Source organism: Acinonyx jubatus, chromosome E3 (assembly GCF_027475565.1).
Source record: "Acinonyx jubatus isolate Ajub_Pintada_27869175 chromosome E3, VMU_Ajub_asm_v1.0, whole genome shotgun sequence".
Taxonomy (NCBI): Eukaryota; Metazoa; Chordata; class Mammalia; order Carnivora; family Felidae; genus Acinonyx; species Acinonyx jubatus.
Genome location: NC_069398.1, coordinates 32,645,339 through 32,663,397, shown reverse-complemented (window position 1 = coordinate 32,663,397; position 18,059 = coordinate 32,645,339). Strand labels below are relative to the sequence as shown.

General features: G+C 54.7%; 1 protein-coding gene across 1 annotated transcript in view; it reads left to right on the top strand.

Annotated features, from left to right (window-relative positions):
- Window positions 1-18,059, top strand: part of FOXK1 (forkhead box K1) — a 62,908-nt gene that overhangs the window by 1,573 nt on the left and 43,276 nt on the right. The gene's annotated exons all lie outside the window — the stretch shown is intronic.

The window sequence follows — 18,059 nt, the reverse complement described above, 5'->3', positions numbered from 1 at the left end:
AGAAAGCCTATTTACCTGCCCCGCTTCCTCTTCAGGGCACTTTCTGTTTCTGTGTAGTAATTGCCTTTAACTCCTCACGGAGTGTTTGTATTTCTCCCACCGGCTTCCTGTTGCACAGTCGTCTCTGATGGGCTAAGTGTTCTTCTTTATGAGAGAGTTCAGGGGATTTTTGCTGGGGTGATCCCCGGCACCCAAAGCTTGTTTCTGTACACTTCTCCCCTCCCCAGGGTCTTGGCATGCTGGCTTGTAAATATTGCGCTGAATAGTTTCCCAGTGCAACACCAGCAGTGACTCATTCCTGCTTAGGGTGTGAGAACAGACCTTTATTTTGCAAACTTGAAAGGTACGTATTTGGGTAAAATCAGGGCTTGGCGAGTCACAGAGTTATTCTATCCTGTGTTTGTTACCACTTTGTTCTCTCTCTTCTGGGCCATTCAGTACATTTCAGGGCCTGGGAGAGTGACAGGCAGAACAGCGCCTTCCCCTCCCCGCCCTGGGGCTCTTAGAGGCCTGTTTTCTGCTAACGCACGTCTGTATACTGGAGGCTGATTTTCAGCGCGCCCTGCCCAGCTGTTGAATAGGTACACTAACTAGGGCCTAGCTTACTGAATCTAGAGCCCACGGTATCTTCTGGAACTCGAAGGGACGGAGTGGTAGCCCGCCGAGTCCTCAGATCAGCCTCAGGATGGGCCAGTCCCAGGTCTGTGGCCTGTAACGCGTGGTGGGTGTTCGTGGTGCATGTCAGGTCTGCCCTCGAGGGGCCTGCCTCCTTGGTGGGCGCGTCTGGAGCGCTGTGCTGTGGCTGACCAGGCTCTCTGCCCCGCTGTGCCTGTGTCTGACTCGAGACGAGCTTCTGAGCAATCTCCACGTAGGCAGTGATGTAAAAATCACAAGAACAGAACAAACGGGCAGAAGGAGAAACATTAAGTGGACGTCCGTGTCTCCCCTCCCGTTTGCTTCTGAAAACCGACAAAGCCTGTTGACTGACGTGTTTGGCAGTTTGAGTGGGTTTATGTTTTGTTTTGTGTTTTGTTTTGTTTTTTTCTGTTTTAGAGATCGTAAACTAACTCCGTAATCCCGCATATGAAATGGCTGTTGTCAACTTCTCAGAGCTAGGCTCTCTGGCCTGTCCCACCGAAAGCACTCAGGAAATTTTAATGAATTCAGCGCAAGGAAGTTGAATGTGTACGTGTTTGTCACTCCCAAAATGGGAAATTCGTTATTTTTAAAGAAAGGTAGTAATTAATGTCTGTTTCCTCTCAGGCATTGGTACATGGTTTTGCCATTAATATTGAAGCTATGGGGGCACCTGGGTGGCTCCGTCGGTTAAGCGTCCGACTTCCGCTCAGGTCATGATCTCACGGTTTGTGAGTTCCAGCCCCGCGTCGGGCTCTGTGCTGACAGCTCAGAGCCTGGAGCCTGCTTCCGATTCTGTATCTCCCTCTTTCTGCCCTTCCCCTGCTCTCTCTCTGTCTCAAAAATAATTAAGCATTAAAACAATGTGGTGTTTTTTTTTTAGTATTTGAAGCTATGAATTTCTTTACCATAAATTTAAAATTCCTATCGTATTGGCATTTCGTTGATTTGGCGATGCTTGGATTTCATGGAGTGCAGGTGCGTGAGCCTTGGGGCCTTGTTTCTGTTGTTGTTGTTGTTGTTTTTGCGCTGTGGTCATAGACACACCCTTTCCCGATGGGGGACGTCACACGCACCTCCCATCCCGGGGACAGGTTCCGCTGCGCATTCCTCACTCTTCTTCCCCACTCAAGAAAGCATGTGGCTAAGAGGAATACCAGAATGTACGTTTTCCCAAAACCTCCATGTTTTTGAATGAGTGGTGGGAAAACAGTTCCTTGTGACACACCGAGAGCCGGCCCTGCCTGCGGCTGCGGGGCTCCACCGTGCTGCGTGCGTGGGGACGCGCAGGGAGGGAAGCGCGTCCGTTATGACTTGTGCTAGGTTATACAGGCCGCTAAGTTAGCGCGCACCTCGCTGGACTCTGCCGGGCCTCCCGAGCCGCGAGTCCAGCATTTCTCCGCGCGACTGGGCCGGGCGCGGTCCTCCCTCCCTGGAGACGCAGCGCAGGAAGTGGCGGGCAGTGCGCGCACAGAGCTGAGTTGTGTTTGTTGAATGAACTCATGAGTAACTGGAGGGATTTGCAGCGTCCGTGGGGGAAGCACCGGCAGTGATTTCACGCGGCTTTCTGAGGTGCAGAGTCAACTTACCCCGGGGACGCGTGGACCCCGTTCCCTGGCTTTACGGGTGGACACAGTGTCGTGTGACGAGTTCTTTACGCCCTCAGATTTGGAACTTGACGTCGATGTTATGTGTGAGCCACACAGAGAAAGGCCCGTACGCAGCCCCCCACGTGCTCTTGCCCCCTCTTTTCCAGCCTTCTTTTCTTTAAAAAACAGGTTTGTAATAAACATGGGCTACTTGATTAATTACAGTACAAACAAGACTTCTGTTTGCGATGGCCTCTGGGAGTGGTAGGATCCCAGGGTGCTTTTTTCCCTTTTTCCTTTCCCGTGTTTTCCAACCTTTTGGGGACGAGCAGGGGTCTTTTTTTCTTCCCCCGACACTTTCTATGACAGAACATTTCAAACTTGAAAATAGAGTGGTGAACTTCTATGCACCCGTCACCGGCGTCGGGGGTAGCCTGCCGTGACCTGGCTTACTTTTCCTTCGTCCCCACTCAGCTTTCCTGCGGCCCCCACTTATCTGGACGGAAATCACAAATGTCATCTCCTTCTGTGTGTCAACGCTTCAGTAAAGATAAAGATCCTTTAAAAAAAAATTTTTTTTAACGTTTATTTTTGAGACAGAGAGAGACAGAGCATGAACGGGGGAGGGTCAGAGAGGGAGGCACAGAATCTGAAACAGGCTCCAGGCTCTGAGCTGTCAGCACAGAGCCCGACGCGGGGCTCGAACTCACGGACCGTGAGATCATGACCTGAGCCGAAGTCGGCCGCCCAACCGACTGAGCCACCCAGGCGCCCCAAAGATCCTTTTTTAAAAAGCTTCACCACAATGTTATCACACCTTAAAAATTAACGATAATTCCTTCACGGTCATCAAACTTCCGGCCACTGTATGCGTTCCCCTTGCTGTCTCGTGAATTTCTCTTCTTACACTGTGCTTCTTTGGATCAGGAACTAAATCAGGTGCAGACAGCCTGTTTGGCTGGTGTCACTCACATCTCTTGTCACCTGTAGGCTCCATCCGTCTCTGTTTCCCTCGCTGAAGAGATGGGCTCATTTGCCCCATATCGTTTCCACAGCCTGCGTTTGTGGACTGGATTCCCATGGTTCCCCTTACATAGGTTAGTAGTGGGGCTAAGATCTGATCGGACGCGGGTTTGATGCTGCTTTGCCTGAGCTGCCTCTTAGGCGGTAGGGCATGTGTGTCTGTCAGGAAGCAGAGATGTCTGTCTGTCTCCCCTCGCGCCTTTGGATGGTCCTTGCCTAGGCCTGTAGACTGGTTACCGCCTGTTCCATGGCTGGTGATCTTGGCGCCTGGCCGTGCCGGCATGCGCCCCCCCTCTGAAGGACATGCTGTGAGCAGCCCGTGGGAGGGCTCTCAGCTTCTGCACACGGACCGTGATGGAAGGTGACTGACTGTGACCAGCAGAGCATTTTAGCACGTACGAGATCGTTTCCTGTAGCTTCCCAGGGCTGTTCCGCTGTGGTCCCTCGAAAAGTATGGAATCAGTCACTAACCGTCATAGCAGTAGTTATCAGATTGAAGTCATTTTGAAAGTAGTCGGAAAATGCCCCAGATTTGCTGCAGACAGCAGCATCCCAGGCAGCAGAAACTGCTATTTCTCCCTCACTCTCGATGCCGTGCCTCCCTGTCCGCCGCGGCCGCAGGATCCCCTCGCGACCCGGAGCCTGGGTCGTGGCCGGAACTGTGTGCTGCATGGGGTTCGGGACGGGAGAGGGTGTCAGCTCATCTCCCAGCCGCCGCGCAGGGAGACGGCGCGCCTTGGACTGGAGAGAAGACAGGTGGCCAGAAGGGCCTCTGAGGAAGAAACGTCCCCGTCCGGGGCCTCCCAGGAGGGAAGAGACGGTGTGGGTGTGGAGGCTGCCGGACTCAGACGTGCCCGTGGAAGGAGGAGCCGCTCAGGAGACCAAGCTGTGGGTTCGGCCGCATGGTGTCCGCATGGCGTGGGCCAGAATACAGGATGCGCATTTTCTCTAGATACACCCCTCGCTCTGGTTTTCTTGCCCTGTGGCAGTTGTTGTGGATCACTTGTGGATATTTGTTCAAAGTTACACTGTCATCTTGTTAAACGTTTGCTTGGAAAGGGCTTATTTCTGGCAGCGTAACCCATTGGGAGCCGGTATGCGGAATCCCTGTTAATGAAAACGTGTGCCCCTTTCCAACATTCAGTTCACGCTGACTTTTTTGGGCCTGTCACCCACATAGGAAGACGTATGTAATGTAGTATTTTAGCAATGAGCCTGTGAGAAGGATATTACTTATCATGGAGCGTGTGCTGAAATCGAATTTATAATAACTTTACAAAAGCCTTTGTCACTGGGAGAGGGAGAGGGTTGGTGGGCGCCCAAAGGGTATTGTGTAGAGTTTTAATGACATTCGTAGTCAGTGCTGTCGAAAAAGACAGCTATGTTTACAATTATGAGCTGAAATGAAATGAAAGCTTTTGATTTGGAGATACAGTAATTTACTGTTTGCTGTTTTTGCATCTTGTGAATGTCAGGGGATAAACTTGGTAAATTAATGACAACTCAAATTACAGCAATGCCTCATTTCCATAATTACCCTGCATTTAAAGCATTTCATATTAACAGGAGAGGATTATATAAATGCTTTTACTTTGATTTCCTGGAAATGGGCCCTTGCATCGTGACTTGCAAGGAGGTTTCGTGGGCAATATTCGCCGCCGCTGTCGCTTTTCACAAGTTTCCGGTTTTCTGGGCAAAGGTTCCTGATGGATTTAAAGGAAAGCAGATGGAATCTCTGGCTGTACGTGTATTTCATAAACGTAGAAAGGGAAGCCGTGAGGGTGTGCTGTGCACTGCCCAGGAGTCTTGGACAGAGGCCGTGAGCACAGCGGGTCCCCGCCGGCCTCTGCTGACTGGTCCTGCCACCGTGCCCCTGGGGCCTCACCAGACCCCCTTCCAGGAGCCCGATGGCAGGCCGAAGATGTGTTAGTGCGGGTTTTGCTTTCCTCGGACGTAACGGTTCCAGCCTTACATCATGAGCCGGTTGCAAGTGTGTGGCATCCTCTCTCCTACGAATACTCTCCGGGAGGCACGCAGAGAAGAAATGGCTATTTTTACGTGGTCTGCTTAAGAAGACGCCTTTTCCCCTTCGTCATCTGTCACATGTTCCACCATGCCCAGAAAGGCACACATGTATCTTCTGTTTGTTTCCTCAGCAAGCGGGGCTCTGGTTCTTCTGCACGTGCGCACAGAGCGGGGCTGTGACTGCGTCACCTTCCTGCTGGAAGCCACAGCGGCCGCCCAGCGCCCTGCCCCTGAGCCCCGGCCCGGCGCTGCTAAAGGGCTTCCCCTGGCCTGCCCCTCTTCCCCAGGGCACCCCCCTCCCCCCGCCTCGTCCTCTCCAGCAGGACTCAAGATGTTGCGTCCAAGGGCCCTTCCACACCCTCACACGTCGCTGGGGACCCCGGAGAGCTTTTGTTCACGTGGGGCTGTCCGTCACCCTCAGCATATTAGCGATTGGAAGTGAGAAGTTCAAACACACGTGTTTATTGACCTGCTCAGAAAGAGCAGTGATAAATGTATCTCAAGAATCGCTGTTCATGACAAAACCACTCTATTTCCCCAAACACAGACATTTAGAGTAGGGTGTTTGGTGTTTGGAAAAGGCTTAAGGTCTGGCTTGATCGAAGACGGCTGGAATGTCCTGGCTGCTGTGCCTCTTGTCTGTGGGGGTAGGTGGCTTTGGTTCAGGCTGGGAAGGAAATTCAGCCTCACGCAGAGAGGGGGCTGGACGAGGGAGGGGTATCCTAGCGCCTTTCAGATGATTGTGGACACTCGACGCCTCCCCAGAACCTGACAGGTGGTAGTTTCTTCAGGGTCACTTGCAGTATGGAGTCTGACACATCATCGGTGGCCGTGTTCTCTCCCCGTTACATTAAAACCTGTTGCTCTGTCTCACATCTAGAATAAATCTCTCATTACCCGGCTTGGTTTTGTGACCTCATGCATTGGTTGATTATTGGGGGAAGTATCGATTGAATTATGCAGATCTTCTGATGTCAGTATGTCTTATCATATAAAGAAAAGCATATTTTGTCTTAAGTTGGGTCGGTAAATTTGAGCCCCCTTGAACCCAGCAGGTCATATTTTTGGAAAATAGAAATCTTTGAAAGGATCAGACATTTTGATGTAGTTTAATTGTAAAATTTGCTTTAAAAGTTGAGCGACACAGTGTATTTTTATAGAAATAAAAAAAGTCATATAATTTAGTCATTGGCCTTGTTAGCACCTCATGACCTAATTAGGCTTAAATTTAGGTGGCTTTTTTTTTTTTTTTCCCTTGTATGGACAGTCAATTCTTGATGATTTCATATGGGGCTCTCCCATCTTGTCAGTTATTTCTGTTGTCTTCCCATAACCAGGCAGGGCATGGGGGCCCTCGTCCTTCTTCCTGGTTCCCGGGTGGTGGTCCTGCTGTCCCCCCTCAGCCACGGGAGTGGGGCCACCAGGAGAAGTCAGGGAGAAGGGTCTGGACACAGAACTGTGAGAGTCCTCACAGGGTGTCAGTGACAGAGGAGGTGTGTTTTTATGGAAATAACTCCCCGTTTGGGATTTCTTTCGAAACCTTTCTGAGCACACTTCTAAAAAACTGCCAACTTTTGATAAACACCGGCATTCCCTCCCTCCCTGATTTCGTATTTCCTCCCCTAGATCTCTCTTCCCTCCTCGCAGTAAATCAGTATCCTAGGGCCCAGCACTGACCTTCTGTCTGCTCAGAAGAGACTCTGCTTTCTGGGGTTTGTAGCACAAGAACAAAAGGTACTCACTGTTTTTCCAGACGGACAAGCAGAAACGCCGAGTGCGTTCTGACCCCTCCCGGGCCCTTCCCACAGACTCGCGCTGCCCCCTTTCACAGCTATTCTGGGTTTTATAAACTTCATAGTTGCGGAGTTTGAGGTCATATGGTGGTTGTGCCTTTGACGCCCGAGCCGATCGGTGGGCTAGCGAGCTGCTCGGGAAGATGTCCACCAGGACCCCTCCCGCCCGACACTGGTGAGCCACGTGAGTGATTTGGGCTCAGGCACGTGCACGGGCAGTGGCTGGGGCCAGCTGTCCATCAGAAACCTGCCCAGAAAAACTCCCTCCTATCACATGATTTGGTTACAGTTTACAGGTGAAATTAAGGATCCTTCTCTATGCTACCGTGGAGCCGTGGGGGAACACAGGCAGTGAAAAACAGCTTGTAAGCCTAGGAGCCCTCCGGAGCTGATTCAGAAAGAGCGTGACGGTGGAGTCTGATGGTCCCGGTGGCAAAGCAGGCAGCTTGGAGGCTGCAAAGCTCCGTGAACAGAAGTTTGTGTCTGTCTGCCTCCACCCTTGGGGACATAAATATATCCGTTCTGCTTGGCTGGTACACCCCTGAAGCTGGGAACAGTGACTCATCACAGCTTGAGGAAAACATCTTTCCCTCAAGAATAGCCACCTCCCTCTGGTTGGATTCCGTATCAACTGCGAACATTTATAGCCCTGCCTTGGCTGCTAGCATGTGAGGACATTGCTGAATATTTGGCTTTCTTAGCGGTTGTGTTTTTCTCTGCAGACGGTGGTGTGAGCAGGTTTTCCAGACCTGCTGACCCCTTGGGTTAGCCAACAGGAGGTCTCACGGAGAGTCTAGAACTTTCTGCAGTGATAGAAATGTTTTGTGTCTGCGCCATCCAAGATGGCAGCACGAGGCATGTGTGGCTGGTGAGCGTCTGAAATGTGGCCGAAGTGGGTGGAGAGCTCAGGTTTCAGTTGTTTGGTCTTTAAGTTCGTTCACGTTTACAAAGCCGCACGTGCCGCTGGCCTGGAGAGGTGGCCGCTCTGTGGGTCCCCGGGGCGGGCGTGGCCGCTGCCTCAGTTTACCCATCACCCCCGAGGCACGCGTATTATTTTCTGCAGGGTGCTCGAGGTGAGAGAGCCCCACAGGTGTGGCCCGGGCCTGGGGCTCAGGCGGACTCCCTGCGGCTCCAGGGGGTGAGGCGAGGCGGCCGCCAGCCGTGGCCTTCCGGAAGGACGTTGAAACGTCTCGTGGCTGCACAGGCCGGCCATCCTCGTCGGCTTCTGCTCCTCGGCACCGCAGACACGTGAGCATGGACGGTGTGCATTTTCGCCTGTTGCCCGGGTTCTCGAAGCCCGAGGGCCGAGCAGAGAAGCGAGGGACCCAAAGTTGATGCCTGTGGGTAATAGAAGACACGCGGTTGCTGGTGTGGGAAGCGGCGTTCCTCAAACTCCGTGGCCCTTTCCGGCCCTGGCTTTCCTGTGCCCGTTGGTCATCGACAGAGTGCTTGTGAGTCCAGTGGCTTGATGTGAACATTACACGCTCACAGATTTTGAAGTTCCTTTGTGAACAAATGAGTGTGCGTGCCGCCTGCACGGACCCCTGCTCACGCCCGTGACCAGTATGGCTGGTCATTCTCTGGTGTGACTGTTGGTCGTGGACCCGTGGACCGCCCCCCCCCCCCGGCCCCGCAGGGAGCCACGAGGGCAGGGCTGAGCTCCCTGCACTTAGCGTTGCACTTAGCGCTTGGAGGCCACGAAACACGAAACACCTACTTACGCATGTAACCTTCTGTGGCCTGCTGCTTGTCGTACGGGACAAATTCCAACGTCTGGCTCACGGAAAGCCCGGAATCGGTGTTTCTGACTCGTGGTCAGGAGCCCCGTGCTCCACGTGGGAAATCGGGGACCCGCCGTCATCGGCTCGGCTCTCTGGGCCGTGGCAGTGTCTGCACCCGGCTTTCGGCCAGCGACCAGAGCTCGGCCCAGGGCCGCTCCGTGGGAGGGCCGTGTGTGTGTCCGGGAAGAAGAGGAAACGCCCCGGTGGGCGGTCAGCCGGTCTCAGCGCCTCGGGACCCTGGCAGCAGACCGCAGCCTGTGGGCAAGTCCTGCCAGACGCCTGTCTTTGTAAATGAAGTCTTACGGGAGCACGGCGGTGCCCGTTCCTTGACATGGTTTCTGCGGCTGCTTGCTTGAGGCAGAGGTGGGGTGGCCCGAAAACCTAACAGATTCAGCGTCTGGCCCTTTACAGAAACAGCGCACACACTCGGCAGCCCAGTCCATTCAGTGATACATTTTGCCGAGATCGTTACCGGTTTTCTTTACGTGGAGCCCCTGTGTCTCTTGAGGTGTTATGTTTAATTCTGGGTGTTTTATATATTTGTCTTGGGGATGGTCACTGTCAATAATGGGATCTTTTTTCCCTTATTATTTTCGAAAGGGTTAGTGCTGCCATGTAGGAAAGGAGGGCTGTGTGTATGTGTTTTCTTTTTTTTTTTTTGTATGCACTTTATAGTACTAATTTATTTTTAAATTTTTACATTTTAAAAACAAGCTTCCAGAAAAGTTTTAAGACTAGTTCAAATAACTCCTTTCCTCTGCCCAGATTTAATGTTTAACTTTCTGCCATGTTTGCTTTTAGTATTTTCTCTACACGTATCTGTGCTGCTTGAGAGAAGGTTACGCATACGACGCCTCCTTTTCCCTTGGAGTAGGGGTATCTTCCATAGCCGCAGTCTGGTCACCGAGTTGGGGACCTCGTGCCCCGCCCTCTAATCCACGGCCCGTGTGCCCACGCCATCAGGTGCCCCAGTAGCACGCTTTACGGTGTCCCGGGTCCTGTCCAGTGTGGAGCCCTGTGTTTGGGTGCCCTGTCTCTCTGGCCTCCTTGCTCTGCGACAGCTCCTTGGCCTTCTTTGTGTTGACCTTGACATTAAAAAAAAAAAAAATAGGACAGTCATCTTATCGGATGCCTCTCAAATTAGATTTGACTGGTTAAGACCAAGTCCTGCTGAGATTCGGGTCAGGCATCTCCACAGCCCAAGCGAGAGCACTCCCCTTCTCCAGGGCCACTCCAGTGTTAGCGTCCCTCCTGGTGGAGGTGACGAGGATCCCTTGGTAGAAGTGTTGACTGCGCTTCTCTGCCCGATAGTTACTGTTTTTCCTTTTGTAGTTAACAAGTAATTTTTGCCCTTCAGCGCTGGAATAAAATGCTTATTTTGTATCTAGTCGCTGTTACCGTTCCTTGTAACAGTTTTTAAATTCCCGTTTTGCATGCATTTTCTAGGTCAAATTTTCATCCGCAAATGATGATTATTTTGTGTCTTTCTTCCACTGCCTTTTATCTCCTTTCTTCTTGCATCTTGTCGAGTTTGCTAGAACCTCCAGATAACACAGAATGGGTACCCTGATGGTGGGCTCCATTCTTGTTTGGAGCCAGACCAGGAAGGCTTATGGGACCTTTCAGAGTAAATGTAGCCTTGCTGCTCCGAAGCTGCTTCCCGAAGGCAGTCTTCCTGGTACCTCGCTGAGGTGAGCCCGGGGCTGCGCACCTACGGCACCCCTGGTCTGGCCATCCCGCTGTTACTGTAGGGTCGGTAGTGTGTTTATCTGACATGATCCGGTGGGGGTGGGGGGTGCGCAGGATTGTGCTTTCCTCATTTACTGCTGTCGTCCCAGTACCAACCAGTGACCCCGGGCTGGGCACATAGTTGGCGCTTTGTAAGTTGTTGGCAGAATGAATAAAAAAGCAAACAGGAAAGGTCTGAGTGCAGAAATAACCTGGCAGAAGACAGTGACCAGAGGTGACAGGAGCTTAGCATCTAAAAGGTCTGCATCGTCACCCCCCAGCTCGGTGCCCTTGGGCAGGTGCCCTGACCTCAAGCTCCATCTGTGAGATGGGCACACTCCCCACTTGCTGGGGAATTACGAGAACTAAAAGCGGTGGGCCAAAGTGCTCACCTCAGTGTCTGGTGTATAGGTGCCCTCTCCACGTGCCTAGGCCGTTGCCATCACTTCTGTCACCGTGACCGTGTAGGAGAGGCTTTGTGGCTCTGTGAGGCGTCCAGGTGTCCGAAGTGAGATCTCCTTTGTGGTGGGAGAGCTGTTGCAGGGCCTGGAGCCCGTCTCGGTGGGGTAGTCTGGCCCCTGCCCTCCAGCAAAGGTGCCAGTCACTGGCAGGGTGTCACAGAGCATGGCATCCGGTCTGTGCTGGCTGGAGACTGGGCTTGGGTGGGCCAGGATCCCTCGCAGCTCCTAAGGCGGTGCAATCAGAGCAAACTAGGGTTTGTTTCTTGTGTTTCTCTGAGCTGCTTGCGCAGAGGGTGGGGATTTGAAAAGACAGACTCGGGTTTTCCCGTGGATCAATTTGAACCGCCTTCGTGGGGCTCAGAAACCGGCCCGCAACTGGGGCGGGACGCTGAGAGCAAAGCCAGCCTCAGTGCAGCGGTCTGACGGCCCCTGGCTGGGGCACAGGGCACTCGGCAGAGGATCAGCGGGCAGCTGGGGACGGAAGCCCAAATCGATCCAGTAATTGGTCTGCACGTCAAGGCATTTACAAATACAGACAAGTATGGAAGATGACGGAACGTGTGCTTGTGACCCACGAAGAATTGGCACTCGTCCACATCGTGTCATGTGCTTTCAAGGCTTTTTAGAGTTTTGTTTTATTTTTCTTTTCTTTACTTATCTTTGCCCAACGTAGGGCTTGAACTTGTGACCCTGAGAGATCAAGACCTGAGCTGCGATCAAGGGTCTGAGGCTTAACCGACTGAGCCACCCAGGCGCCCCTATTTTTTTTTTTTTTTTTTTTTTTTTTTAGTTTCGTTTATCAAGTAATCTCTCCATCCAGCATGGGGGCTCGAACTCACAAGCCCGAGACCAGTGGCCGCTCGTCCAGCTGAGCCGGTCAGGCGCCCCAGGCCTTCTTTTGAATAGAGAAACAACGCCCTGCAGATGACAGCAGGCCCCGAGTCCCCCTTCCTACCACGTTTCTGTCCCTCCTCCAGAGGCAGCCACCCTTCGGATTTTAGCTCCGGATCTGTCTCACTTCCCCTGCTTCAGTTGTTTCAGGGGATGGGGGCAGACGTATAGAAGTGGCCTCACAAATCTGCCCGTTACGCTACGTGTATTTTCCACTTCTCCAGAAGACTGGTTCGTGGGTGACACCGTCAGACACAGAGGCCTCCTGTTTCTTCACAGCCCTGCTGCTCGGGCCCCCGTCCTTCCCATCCTGCAGCCTGCTGTCCCACCTGTCCCCCATTCTCTCGGCTCTGGCCAGGGTGGCTCCTGTTCAGCACGTCCAGCACGTCCAGCGCTCCCGCGTGCGCCTGGCTACCGGGAGCCCCTCCGTGTCTCGGCTCGAGCACCTGTGCCTGCTCTGCTCGCACCTGCTCCGGGGTGGCTCTGGGCTCCTGCCCCGTCCCCGCGCTCGTCTGCAGCCCTGCGCGGTGGCCCCGGCATCTCCATGTTGAAAGCAGACGGCATTGGGAAGACCGCCCTCAGCCCCCCGGCCCGCATGCCCCCTGCCAGGTGGTTACTGAGGCCTTCGCTTCTACCCGCGTCCACACGTGGGTGCTCGCGGTGCGGGCCGGGTCAGGAGGGAGACCTCACGATCGTGAAGCGTGAGCGTGTGGTACCATTTTAGGGGGGTGCAGGGTGCAGTGAGGAAGCCAAACAGAGACCGTCAGGTGGGTGGGGAAGTGATATTTTGGCATCTCCGTTACGAGCAGAAGCTGCTGACTGGACGCATCGAGGGCAGAGACTTCCCAGCGGTGGGACCTGTGGGTGCAGTGGCTGGGGTGGGGGCGGACGGTGCACCCACAGAGGAGGCCAGAGACTGAAGGGCCCAAGGCCCCCGGAAGGTTCCAGGGGGCGGTGACATTCCCAGCAGGGCCACCGTGGCAGCAGTCAGTAGGGTCTGTAGGGCCGAGGGCTGGGCTGGCTCTGAGGGCGTGGGAGCGGTGCGTGCGTGTGCGTGTGGACAGGTCCCTAAAGCACCCAGGAGGAGCTACCTGTCCAGGGCCTGGAGTCCTCACCTCCCCCAGGTGTCCCCAGCGCTGCCTGGCCTCATGGTGCGGAAGGAAGGAAGTGTGCGCGAAAGTTCCGGAGCCCGGGGGGCTAGGGTGGATTTTATCCACCCCCGTGCCAGGGACAGAATGTCGTTGAGAACGATGGTTTCCTTCTGTGTGGCAAAACGAAAAGCTTCAGTCATGAAACCACACGACCTGAGGGAAGCCCCAGGCAGGGGCTGGCTCCTCCCTGAGACTCAAAAGGCTGTTTGGACAGCGGGAAGGCCCTTCCGGACTCTGGCCGCGTTTCCAGCTCATCTTGCTGAGTGTGCTGTGACTGCTTCGGGGTGACATTGCAGATGGAGCCACGGCCTGCTGGAAACGCTAGAGGGACCACCCCAGCCGCACCTTCATCTGGGGAGGTGAGAGTCAAGGACGTCACGTCTGTGCGCTAATGCCTGCCCGTCTCTGTGAGCACAGAACACCTAACGGTGCGGGAGAATGTGTGCGTGCGCCTGTTGTTTCGAGAGTGTGCGTCCGTATGCTTGGAAGGTGGGCTACTGCTTTGCTTGATAAAATAGCGCGGGAACAATTACTCGCACAGCTCGAGGTGCCGGCTTGGGACCCTGCCCTTGGAGCCCCGGCGAAAGCACAGATTCCCGAGTACTTTGTGCATACCCCGTCCCTGATTGGAGACCGAGAAGCCGAGGCACAGGCCACGGTGGAACCGTCTGGGGCCAGCACCTGCTTATCTTCAGCCCACACCCTGGTCCGCATTTTCTTCTGCTCCCCGGGCCTGTGAAAGGCGGAGGAGAGGCCAGAAGAAGGCTTGCTGGGGAGGGCGTGCGTGCTGTTTCCCTGGCCCGGCTCGCGTGCCCAAGGGCCCTGGAGACACAGGGTGACCTCGGACAAGCTGAACGTCTCCTTGCCGACCCCTCTTGCACCTGGGGGACCTGGGCGCTGGCCCATCGCACCACTTCCAGATGGAGCCAGAAGAATGTATCGCCAGCTGCTGAGAGCCCTCTGTGTACCCGGGCTGTCCTCAGCCCTGGTCACCGTCTGCGCAGACAGGCGGACAGCCACCGGGACGGGAGGGTATGTAGGCTAAAGGGGCTTGAAGGCTGGAGTCACACAAAGGGTGGCACCCGTGGGGCCCTCTGAGGGTGACCAGCGGCAAGACCAATGCCACAGGAACAGCAGGTAAGACAGGGCCAGACTAGCGTGTCTGGGGACGGGCCCGGGATGTGGGGAAGGAGGGAGGGGCTGTCCCGGCTCCCCCTGCTGCACCCTCAGGTTCTCGGGGGCTCCGTGGGCCCCCCGCAGGTGTGCCCAGTGTGGGGCACCCTGCCCCCTCCTCTTCAAGGCCGAGTGCCCACAGCCGGAGGGGCGCTTCTGCTAACACACGAGGGGTACGCTTCACTGAGCAGCCGACGTGCCACACACTGTCCCAGGGAGCTGTCCGGCTTCGTGCCTCGGGGAGGGCAGGGGGCCAGGCGGAGGCGGAACAGCTTGTCTGCGTTACGTGTTGCCCTTTCTTGTAAGATTCTCCCTAACACTTATTTTGACTTATGACCCTGTGTCCAGTGAATTGAATTTTTCTAAAGTAGATCGGTTTGGTTTTTTAAATGCCGGGGAGATTGAGATGGGCCTTCCCGGGCGGGTGTCAAGCAGGAGTGGGAGCCCAGCCTGGGCCGCTGAGTGGGCCCGGGAGGCAGTTGCCCCGTCCCGTGTCCGGCCGGGACAGGTGCCCCTGTCAGCACCCCGGGCCCAGGAGCCACTCGCCGCAGGTCAGCTACTGCCGGAGCCCCTCCCTCCAGCTCATCTTTAAATCGCGGTGACACATACATGAAGTAAAACCCGCCGCTCTCCCCATCTCTGTGTCCGGTTCGGGGGCATCCGGTACGCTCACGCTGCTGTCACCAGCGGCCAGCCGCCGACCGTGTGCGTCTTCCCCAACCACAGCTCTGTCCCCCCCGGGCGCTCCCCTTCCACTCTGTCTCTGGAGCGGCCTATTCCCGTGCCCCCTTCCGCGTCTGTCATCTTCACTCGGCTGCCAGTACAAGCACGTGCGCCCCTTACCGTACGTGTTCATGCACGCGTCCCCGCGGCGTCCCCGCCGCCCTCCTGTCCTGCCGGCCTTTCCTCAGCCCCCTCTGTCCCCTGCCTGGAGCACCGTCCACCTTCTTCCGTGCAGGGCACGCATTGTTTGCGGTCTGCATTTCTTCAGGGTGTTGGTGTTGTTTACAAATGGGCACATATTTTATAGGACACGTTCCCCTCCGCCCCTCCCCCTGCCAGCCCCGTTAAGCTGGAAGGTCTGGGACGGTGAGGACCATGCACGCACGCAGGTGTTTCTGCTGTGGCTCACCAGGTCATAAGGTTCATGTGGGCCTCTTTGCTGGTGAACGTGTGGTGGCAGAGGAGAACCTGAGTAATCACCACCACCACCCCCCCACCCCCCCCCCCCCGCCTCTGTTGACCCGGAGGTGATGTGGGGAGGCTCTCAGAACTTGGTCAGCCCCACTTTGGATAGTCGTTGCCAGGATGGCTCCTACAGGCGTGCCCTGGTTCCCTCCTCCCTGTGCATGCGTGGCTTAGCGTCTCTGTGCTCTCCGGTTCCGGCACCTTCTCTGTGCGACGGCCGTACAGGGAGCTCTAGCGATACGTGCAGCCCATGTTCGGGGATAATTAATCTTTCAAGTTTCTTGCCTTCTAGCCTTTAAGGGATTGAACTGGAATTCTGACGTGTGGGGATTTGCTGCACTTACTCAAATTTACTTCTTCTCATCGTAATTTTGTCATTTTTAAAAAATTATAACTCCATGTAGCCTTCATCTTTTATGGCTTTCAGAATGTTAATTTCATTTTGTTCACTGTCACCTACGAAGCCAGGGAGATAAGATGTATTTTTAACAAGATAACTAAAAAAAAGGGCAAAAATTTTCAAGTCGGTAATTTTTTAAGGGAGCAGATGATTGTCTCTTCAGAGAATTCATCTATCCAAAGTGATTTTTCTCTGGAGGAGTCCAGACTGCTGACATGGTAATAAACAGAAAGCTAAAAATCTTTAATACTAAAGTTTATTTGGGAGTTTGTTTTAGAAGCCTGCGTTCTGTCCAGAAAGCCAAAAAAAAGTGCCTTTTTTAGCTTTTATGTTCTGTACCTTTACTATTTCAGACGTTTTGGTATTAAATATGCAATCCATGCTTATAGAAAACTTGGAAAATGTGGAAACGTGGAAAGAAGCCATGAATAGCTCTCCACAGAGACACCAGCTAAGGCCGATTTTCCTTGCTTCCTTTTTAAAGAGCCTTAGCAGGAGCTTTGCTGAAACTGCAGATTTGCAATTTCACTATCGCTGGGGATCCCAATCCCACCGGTCAGACTTTAAGACGCCTTTTTTATGTTAATGTCTGTTTAACCGAGGAGGTTAGGGCCGCTTCGCCCCGCCCCCGCGCCCCCCCCCCCCCCAAGCTAGGAGTCCGCCTCTGGCCTCTTCGCCTGTCCCTGTGGCCTGACGCTTGAGGGGGAGGTGGGGGGAGTCCGCCGGCCAGGCTGGCGGGGGCGGCCCCAGAGGAGGCCGTGTCGGGCGGCTCCTGGCTCCTGGTCCTGCTTCCTGTGCTTCCCTCTTATCAGGAAGGGGCCTCCCCAGAGTCCTCGTCGGACTGGACCAGATAACGCTTGCGGTAACCCAACGCAAAATGTGATTGCTAGTTTTTGCTGGAAAGTTTTCAGAGTCGGGGGGTGGTGCAGAAGAGGGCCTGGAGCTCCGGGCTGCAGACTTCTCACGAGAGAGCTGTGTTTGGGGGGCGAGTGAGGGGCTGTGTCCTCCGCAGCGAGAGCCGGCCCAGCCGCGTCCCCGTGGAGCCCAGGGCAGGAGGGGCTGCTGGCTCTCCAGGGTCTGCAGAGACTTGCCGTTTTTCCCCAGCACTTTGGATTTGCAGGGCCGACAGATCATTTTATGGAAAACAAACGGATAACGCGACAGCTCACGAAAAGCTCTGCCCTGGAAATGGCTCAGCTGCTTTACACCCTGACTGAACTCCATTGCGGTTTCTTTGTAAAAGTGCAGACTCAAGCCTGTGCATCTGCTGCCTTCGCGGGAGAGAAAAGAGGCTCCAGCAGCCCAGGCAGGGCCCGACCAGCGGCCGGCCGGGAAAGAACGATGCCTTTCCCTCCTCCTGTTTCCTGTGATGCTACGTGTGTCCATTCGTGTGTCGGGCGCCCGGGCAGGAGGGTGGGGGCAGGTGCCGCACAGACTCTCAAGGAAAGAAACGTCTGGAAGTTAGGACCCGGAGGCAAGCCGTGCTGGGCCGGGAAAGAGGGTCTGCTCAGTTTTTATTTCAGAGAACACTGCCGATGAGTAGACCAGACCAGACCGTGGGGATAAATGGACGTGACCACGGGTGTGATTTACATAACAATGAAGCCAGTTCAGTAGACCCTGGGCTTAAACCGGGCCTCTCTCGGAGGGATGATTCCTTATTCCACGGTGCTAATCTGCTTTATGACCCACTTCCCCAGGCGCATCTCTTCTCTTCACAGCACTAAACACGTTCAGAGACACGGGGTCTGCCCTAGCGGGCGGGTGGCGGTAAGAGCGGCCCACGGGATGACCTCCGCGCCCTGCCTGCGCCCCGCCAGCACCCCTCCGTCTGGGAAGGGCCCGTCGTCACTCGTCTTTCCCATCCATACGTCCCCTGGTGCCACACGGTCCTTCTGACTCACGAGTGTGGAAGCTTATTTTGTTAGTGATCCTCAGATTTTCACACGCTCTCCCGGTTCTGAGTAAACACAGGGGCGAAGAAGGGGCTGCCCTGCACAGGCCCCCGGGTCAGGACCGGTTTGCAAGGACAAGGCCGGCTTTTCCGGGCGGTAGGAATGTGCCCTTTGAAGGGCCTGTCAAGGGCCGCCCCGAGCAGAATAAAGGCCTTTTCAGGTTCTGTTTGGTGAGGATACCACTGCCCCGTTTTGTTTGGGGCTCTATGCAGGACGGCCGGTGTGGAGGTCTCTGAAACGAGGCTGGTTGTTTTGTAAACATCAT